The sequence below is a fragment of the Echinops telfairi genome, unplaced genomic scaffold (assembly GCF_000313985.2).
Source record: "Echinops telfairi isolate 266 unplaced genomic scaffold, ASM31398v2 ScPeMD7_7410;HRSCAF=8448, whole genome shotgun sequence".
Lineage (NCBI taxonomy): Eukaryota > Metazoa > Chordata > Mammalia > Afrosoricida > Tenrecidae > Echinops > Echinops telfairi.
Window position 1 is genome coordinate 1,289,368 of NW_022111310.1, and position 8,585 is coordinate 1,297,952.

At 49.1% G+C, this 8,585-nt stretch overlaps 1 protein-coding gene and 1 non-coding gene across 3 annotated transcripts in view; one reads left to right on the forward strand and one right to left on the reverse strand.

Annotated features, from left to right (window-relative positions):
- The window catches only part of FBXO10 (F-box protein 10), a 38,801-nt gene that overhangs the window by 21,844 nt on the left and 8,372 nt on the right, over window positions 1-8,585 (reverse strand). The gene's annotated exons all lie outside the window — the stretch shown is intronic.
- LOC115871902 lies at window positions 3,013-3,117 on the forward strand. Its single transcript, XR_004047542.1, has one exon. It is a non-coding gene; the product is annotated as a U6 spliceosomal RNA (small nuclear RNA).

Below are 8,585 nucleotides of genomic sequence, written 5' to 3' on the forward strand. Positions count from 1 at the left end.
TTTTGAGAATGATGAGGGCAATGAATGTACGAATGTGCTTTACACAATTGATGTGTGTATGGATTGTGATGAGTTATATGAACCCCTAATAAAACAGTTTTAAAAAGCCGAGCACCTAACTCCAAGAGGTTTACTGGCAGAGTGGGTGCCTCTAGGCATTTATAAACAGAATTAAAGAGCTTTGTAACATTTGCCCAAGTAGGGCTGAGGTTGGCCTGACCCAAGAGGCCCAAGGAGCCTAGAGGTCAAGGGCCAAGGAGAGGTTTGCCTATGGGCATGGCCAAGAATCTGTCCTGACCCAAGAACTGTATCCTGAGCTATTCCTGATCCTGAATTGTGACCTGTTACTCCCCTAAACAATCTCATATTCATTAGTATTGTCTATGTTTTGTGGGGCCACTGCAATGAATTATTAAACTCAGCAGAGAAGTGCTGAGTGCCAGAGATGGACAAGTGGTGTCAGAATTGGTGAAAGGTCTGGCTGACCTTCGCTTCAGTCCTCGGATTTGGGCTGAGGAGGATGGTGATTTCAGTTCCCTTTGTGATGTCAGAGGCGGTTAGCACTGCCACACAAACTGAAAAATAAACACACTGAGTGGAGGAAGCCAGACACAGGAGATGGCATATTGTGTGGTTCTAGAAGGGTGAAGCTTAAAAACAGACAATTAGTGTCTGGTGACAAAAATCGGAACCATGTTTTCTAATGTGGGTGAGACTGACTTTAATGAGTCACAAGGAAACTTTTTTTGGGGGAGGTGTCTTTTGATTGATATTTTAAATGGGTGTACACATACACCTGTCAAAAACCACTGGAATGTAAGTTTCTGCATATATATATTAATGTCATCTCAATTGAAAAATTACCTTACCATCTCCCTCCACCTCTGCTCTACCACCTGTATCCCATGCCCTGAAAAATAGTGCTGTCTCTTTTACACATCTGGCCCAATCAATAACTAGGGACGGCACCAAATGTTTTTTCCTCCCTCTAAGTCTGGAAAGTCCCGGGCGGCTGCCTCCTGGAGCACTCTCTCTCGACCCCTCCAAGCACGCACGAGTTCTGGGCTCACCCTCTTTAGTTGGGATGACTCTTGTCTCCCTGGAACGAGTTGCACTCCAAGCTGACAAACAGCTGCCAGGGGGATCAAAAACATAAACTGGACCGTGTCACTTGCCTCTGTGGCTCCCCATGGCTTCCAGGATACAGCGTGGTGAGCAGACTGCATGTCCACTGCTCTACCTTCATCGCCGACACTTGCCCCACTTCACCCACACCCGCCCCGAGAGACTGCTTCCAGGGGGCTTTCCTGATTTTTCCTCCTTGGAACTCCCTCCTCTGACAACAGCTCTTTCCTAGGATTTTAAAAACAGGAAAAAAAGAGTACAAAACAAATGTATAGTCCAGAGAAATGTTGTCAGCAAGCAACCTTATCAACTGTCACCGAGAGACAGAATTCGGCCAGCCACCCGCAAGGCACTTGGAGACATGTCCACTGCAATCCTCCCTCAGAAGGTCCGCAGAATTATGGTTTCTGGAGTTTCCACTTCTTGCACTTCTGTACGGCTTTAGGACACATTCGTAGACATTAAGTCACTTTAGGTTTGTCCTTGGGAGTGAGCTTGGTGTGACTTCTCATGCTCCTTCTGCTTAGATTGAGCTGTGCTCCCGCCATCCATTTTCTCCTCTTCACATTGACAGTTGTTGACAAACCTCAACTACTTGACCAGAGTCTCTCGGTCCAAATTTTGCTGACTGCATGTTCCTGGGCGCGCCTGGTCTGTTCCTATGCCACTTGTTACTGGTCACTGGGCTAGACGGGTTCTTTCAGCAGGCTGCGGTGGTACTGTGTGTCTTTCTCATCAGGAAGTTAGTGCATGTCTGGTTGTTCCTTTTGTGATGTTAGGGGCCATTGTCGGTCACTGCTTAGATCTGTTTATGCACCAAGATGGTGATATCTAACTATCAATTGGTTTGGATGTAGTAGCTGAAATAATTGTAGAGAGCTGCTTCTCTTTTTTCTACCATTCGGGTTACCTAGTGGTACAATACGTAAGAGCAAAGGCCTGCTGGCGTCTTTGTTTTCCAGTGTCCACGATAATGAATAGGCTCCCTGTTATTCTCTGAAGGTGACTAATGAATGCATGCCTCTGGGTTTTACTTATCAGTATGAACTCATGAGTTTAAACATATTTGGTGAGTTTTCATGCTTTGAAATTCCTATTCTTATTGAAGCTCAAATTGGACAATCTTTGGCCTCCAGTTGGTCCGTCAGTCCTTTAGATATGACCCCCGTTCTCGCGCATAGCTTCCTTTCTAACTGGAAGGCCAAGATGTTCCTGGTTCGACAGGGTTATTGACAGGATTATGAGACATTTTGCTAACAAGTTCCACAAATTTCAATTGACATTTTGATTAAGAAGATTGTAGATTCACATGCAATTATAAGAAATAACAGCGAACCCTGGTACGCTCTGCCTAGTCTCCCTCAAAGGAAACCTTTTGCAAAACTGTAAGATCACAACCATTGCACTGACCTAATCCGCCAACTCCTCAGACTTCCTCAGTTTTGCGTCCATTCACTCGTGAATGTGTGTGTGTATCGAGTCCTTTACAATTTCGCCCCAGCGCAGGTCTGTCCACAACCACAGGCGGAGACACTGTCAGTGCCAGTGGTCCTTTCGTCACCACGCCGAACCGTTTCACACAGACCGATGGCCATCAACAGCTTTACCTGTGCGGTGTTAAATTGATCAATGTTTTAAGAATTATGCTTGGCGTCAAATATGAAAACTTTGCCTAACTAGATTCTGAAAATTTTTATTTTCCAGTTTAGGCTTACATCTAAGTCTATGCTTCACTTTAAGTTCCTTTTTGGTGAAGGCACAGGTTTGGGTGCAGGGTTGGGGTTTTGGCTTTGGACGCCCAATCATCCCAAGACCTCTAGTGGAAAGAGTCTGCCTTTCTCCACTTCTCCAGAGAGCTTTGTACTCTTGTCAAAAATTAGTAAGACTGTGCTTGCTTCGGTGGCACAGATACTAGAATTGGCACGATAGAGAAGAATAGCATGGCTCCTGTGCAAGGATGACACGCAAATTCGTGAAGCGTTCCATATTAAAAAAAATCACTAAGACTATGTCTATGTTTTCTTTTTTTAAATTAAAAGATAACTTTATTGGGAGCTCTTACAACTCATAACAATCCATACATCAATTGCATCAGGCATGTTTGTACATATGTTGCCATCATTCTTTCCTAGACATTTACTTTCTATTGAGCCCTTGCTATCAGCTCCTCTCCCCACCCCCCTCCGCCCTCCAACAGAGTATATTTTTATCCGATTTCTTTGGATGGAAATTGTTTCAGGATCAGAATCTGGGAATAAGAGATGCTGGTTGTTTCAGGGCCGGCTTTTGTTTCCAAACCTTTGCAGGGAACAGTGCAGTGTTCCTTCTACTTTAGTATCTGTTTCTAAAACGACTTTTACTTCCTTCCGTCATTCTGCCACTCTATTGCTGAGATTTTCTGATTCTAAAATATGTCACTCTATCATGCCTTACATTATTCTGTTGTTGTCTTTCAGCTCATCTGGGAATGGTGAGGTATGGTTCTGGCTGGTTTTCTTTTTCTTTTTAAACCATTTTCTTTTTTGACCTTTACGAGTGTTTTCCAGTCGAGTCTGAAGGGGTGCCACACTCTGTCCCCAAAATCTATTTTTGGTATTCCCTGGGGACTTCGTTGCTTTGTTCCCCTTACTGCTCTGTTGCATGCGCTTACTGTTTCACCCCAGTGTGATGGGGTCAGATTGGGCACAATTCCCACACTGTGTCTGCAGTGTTGTCCCCTGTAGCGCTGTGGTTCAGTTGTGTCTCATAGTGGGGCCAGACCTGTGGTCCTTTCTGTGCATTGTCTGCTCTGGGCAGGAATATCGTTTTGGGGGCTTGGTGGGCAGGATATGTTCCCCTCCCTCTGGTTGGTTTTCTACAGCATATCACAACATCTCCACTTACTGAGGGGATGCTACTCTGCCCCTTAGTACCTTTTTTCCCTTCATATTTTGTATGAGGTTTGAAATGTTTTTGTTGCTCACTTAAACGGAACTCTGTTTTCTGCTGTTACATTTGGCAAGCACCGGTGGCTGTGCAGATAAGAGGATCTACCGTGCCAGGATCGACTGTGTCGGCAAATAGTGTGTCCTCCCCAACTATGTCCAGTTTCCCCTCCTCTGGCACGTGGCAGGATTGCACTTCCTGATTCCTTCTGTACTTGGGCAGGGTCACGTGACTCATACTAGCCAATGGGTGTTGAGAAGAGATGTGTGCCTCGTCGACTAGAGCATGTGATCTGTTGGTGAGACCAGCCCTGAGCGATCTCTCCAGCTGGTACAGCACCTGGCAACAGTGAGGAAGGCAGCTGCTGTTAGCCTGGGGCCCTGAGTGACGCTTTAGGGTACCCAGAGTACCCTGGCCAACCCCAATTTTCACCATCGGTGAAAAAAATACACCTTTGTTTTGGGTTAAGGCACTAAGGATTTGGGGACGATTTGTTAATATCCTAACCAGTCCTGACAGACCACGTGAAACTCAAAAGGGCAGGTTCATCAAGCCCTGGGCGCCCTGCGATTGTCAAGCAGGGCTGGTCGGCAGCGGCTTTCCTCCGCTTCCTCCAGAGCTGAGGTCACCTCTCAGCTCCCTTCCAAGCTGGTCTCAGAGTTTGGAACCCTGGAGCCCTGGAACCCTGTCTTCCTGTACACAGTGGTCCTGTAAGCATGTGGGGAATGACCTTGAATGCCAGACTCAGAAGCGTATATTCTGGTTCCCACTGAAGGTTTCTGAGGAGGGAGGAGGCCTGGCCAGAGTTGTACTTTATTAAGGAGAGCCACCCAGAAAGAGAATTGTCAGGTGGAAAAGCGAAGGCAGAAAGGCAGACATCTGCACATGTTAAAGGGCCCCTTGTCTCCCTCATGATGACATGGGGGACCATGCGGGGTGTGGGGCACAGTGTCTGTGCTGGCAGCGGACTTGGAAACTCCTGGGAGTCACTTTTCTTGAGGCTCTAAGAAGCCTGCACTGGAGTGGGAAGCAGCTGGGCTCTTGGGGGAAGATGTTTCCATCCTGAAGGTCCCCACAGGGCACTTGGCATCCGTCAGCCTCTGCCGTCCTCCACACGTGCCTGTGCCCCCAGCCGAGGTAACACCATAGGAATCGGACTCTCGAGGGAGGCCAGTCACTCTCCCCTCAGAAGGCCCCCCCGCAGCTCCATCGAGGATTGCCTTGTACTCAGACACCAAAGTCCCCGTCCTTCCACGGGGCTCTATTACTAAATCGCCATGATGACCCAGGGGGACGCGGGCAGCCACGGGGATTTCTAAAACCAGGTAACGCTGGGGCCGCTTTGGGTTTTTTTTTTTCCTTTTGGTTTGTTTATTTTTAAAATGCATTCACATTTGGTCCTTCCTTTTTGCAACTGGGGCCTCTGCGCTGTGGAAGTAAAATGAGGAAAGGAATGTCCCCGGGGTCCCCGCACCTGGATGTTGCGCCTGTGAAAAACTGGAAAAACAACAGTGTGGTTTGGGAAGAGCAGGTGCTGTCAGGATTCAGTGCGTGCCTGCCTGAGTGTGTGTGCAGCAGCCTTCGGGCCACCTGGCGTCCCCAGCCGCAGTGAGCAAGGCAGAGGCCACTCTCTTGAGGCGAGTCCCACCAGGCCTGGCTCGCAACAGGCTCACTCTAGCTTCCTTGCCCCATGACTTGAGGGGAGGCCAATTTCCTCCTCTATAAACTGAGGCTAATGCTGACTGTCTTTCTGGCTAGGACACAGCATTTCTGCAGAGAAAATGCATTGATTCAACAAATACTCACTGATTACCTTCATTGTGCCAGGCAGTGTTCTACGTACTGAGAAGGCATGAACAGGGCCAAGCCCCTTACTACAGAGACAGACAATAAATAAGAAATAACAACCCAAAGGCTAGGAAGACAAAGCAAGCAGGCTGAGGGCTGTGCGTGTGTGCGTGCGTGCACACGTAGGAGTGTGTGCTATTTTAGATATGGTTGTCAAGGAAGGTCTCAGAGGAAGTGGCATTTGAACAGGGATCTGAATGACATTTAAAGCCTGGGGGTGAGGTCACCTAGTGAGAGTGGAGAGAGCTGACGACTGAGTGCCCAGGGCACTGTGACACCGGAAGGCCATGCAAGAAGGTTCGGTACAAAATCAGGGTGAGAACACCTAGAGAATTGTACGGAACTCCAGCAACGGTAGGACGCTGAAACGAGAGCTTTAGCTTTGCTTCACTTTGCTGTGAAGCCGGAGTTCGAGGGGCTATTTAGTTTGATGGGCTGGGAAAGGCCAGTTAGGCATGAAGATAGTCAAATTGAGAAAAAGTCAAATTCAAAGAAGGAATTGGAAAGAATCTAAAGTTGGGAGCTGGGGACCCAAACATGTGGGGGCTGTGCAGTAGAGGGGCCGGGAGGGACTTAGAAATGCCTGATGTACGCTTTAAGTTGTTAGCTGTGGGTGTCAAACACAGCCTGTCCTTACCACCTCCATGAAAGACCTATTAAGACAGCGGTTCTCAACTTTTGGGTCGTGACCCGTTTGGGGGTGGAACGACCCTTTCTTTCACAGGGGTCACCCAAGTCATCACAGGAGCAAAATGACAGTGATGAAGTAGCAACGAAAATAATGCTATGGTTGGGGGTCACCACAACATGAGGAACTGGATGGAAGGGTCACAGACGAGGAAGGTTGAGAACCGCGGCGTTAAGCTGTGCTGTGGCTCACTAATGAGTTGCTGAGGACTTCGTCTTGCTTGGATTCAGTCAGTGCTCAGTCAAGAGATCAAATGGCACATTCACTGCCCTGGGTAAATCTGCGGCACAAGACCTCTTTAAAGCGCTCAGTAGCGAGATGTTGCTTTGAGGACCAAAGTGTGCCTGGCCCGATCCACTTGGGTATTTTCAATCACCACGGAGGCCTGTGAAAGTGGAGTACTGAGCAAGCAAAGGACCAAGGAGAGCAGATGCATTTGAATTGTGGTGCTGGCGAAAAATATGCAAAGTACCCTGCACTGCCGGAAGAACAAACATATCTGTCTCGGAAGAAGTACAGCCAGAATGCTCCTTAGAATTGAGGGTGGCAACACTGTGTCTCACTCACGTCCTTTGGACATGTTATCAATAGGGATCAGTCTCAGGAAAAGGCTGGAACAATGGGCTCAAATGCAGGAACAACTGTGGGGGGGCCCAGGGTCGAGGGGCATCTCGTTCTGTTGTACAGAGCTCCTGGGCTTTAGCACCCACTTGAGGGCCCCTCACAGCAAAGGCTATGCTGTGAGTGGGCGCAGGGCGGGATGGGCGAAAGGTCAAGGGAAGCACGGAGTCATCAGATGCTCAGTGGCTGTGGAGTCCAGCGAGCCCACGTGTACAGAGCAGAGCTGGTCCCGGGGGGTTTCAGGGCTGTGACATTTTGGAAGCAGCTCGCCAGGCCCGACCACCATGAACGGGTTTGACCCACCACCCTTTTGGTAAGGTCCCTAGTGCTAAACACTCTGCACCACTTGGGGTTCCTCCCCAGAGGCCAGCCCCGTGCGATGCGAGGTCAGCATGTGCGGACCCACGGGGGTCTTCGGCTGACAGCTACTAGGAGCAAATCCACCATGCGGAATTGAGACAGCACACTGTCCGCCCTCAAGAAGCCATGACTATGTACAATATGTTTTGGTTACTTTATTGTCGGGCCCTCGGAATAAAAGATAAAGCTCCGTAGGGGTGAAACCTTGCATTACTGTTTTCTACCATCCCCAGCACACAGCAGACATCTGCAGTTTGAATGGCCACCCTCACTCTCTGGTCCATCAGCACGGCTGAATCAATTCAACCGCTAGTTACAGCCAAGGGGACGAAGCCTGAGAGAACTTAGGTGACAAATCACTTGGCCCAAATCACTCGGCTAGCACGCCCAGAGCCACCATCCGGTGCCAGGCTTGGCCCAAAGGCTGGTTTTACCCAGTCGGCCATGCTTCCTGGAAGAGGCAGCATCTGAGCTGGACTCTAAACTATGGGTAGGAAGGGAGCAACTGGAGAGTGGAGGGGAGACAAAACTGGGTCCCCAAATGGCCAGAGGTGAGAACCCTCTAGCCAGCACAGGGCACAGCAACAAGTTCACCTGGCTGTCGGTCTGAAGGGGTCGGCGAGAATGGCCAGTGGGGCCAGTTTACATGGGACACTCTTAGCCACGGGTGGTTTCTAGTCCACCTGTGGGCACTGGAGTGGTGCCGAGTTTCGCAGAAAAGGCCCTACCACCCATGGCTGGCCTAAGGGGGCCAACAGGCTGCTTTTCATTTTGGTCTCTACCTCTCTCTCTTTGGGTCATCTCCAAGGCAGGTGACCTGGTGCCATCAAGTCAATTCCAAAGGATAAGCCACACTGCAGGACAGAGCAGAACTGCCCCATAGGGTGTCCAGTCCTGTGGGTGTGGGAGTCCCCTCAGTATGTTTACAAAAGGTTCACAGAAAAAGATCTAGGGTAGCTCAGAGCTCTGAACTGACACACACACACACACACACACACACACACACACACACACACAC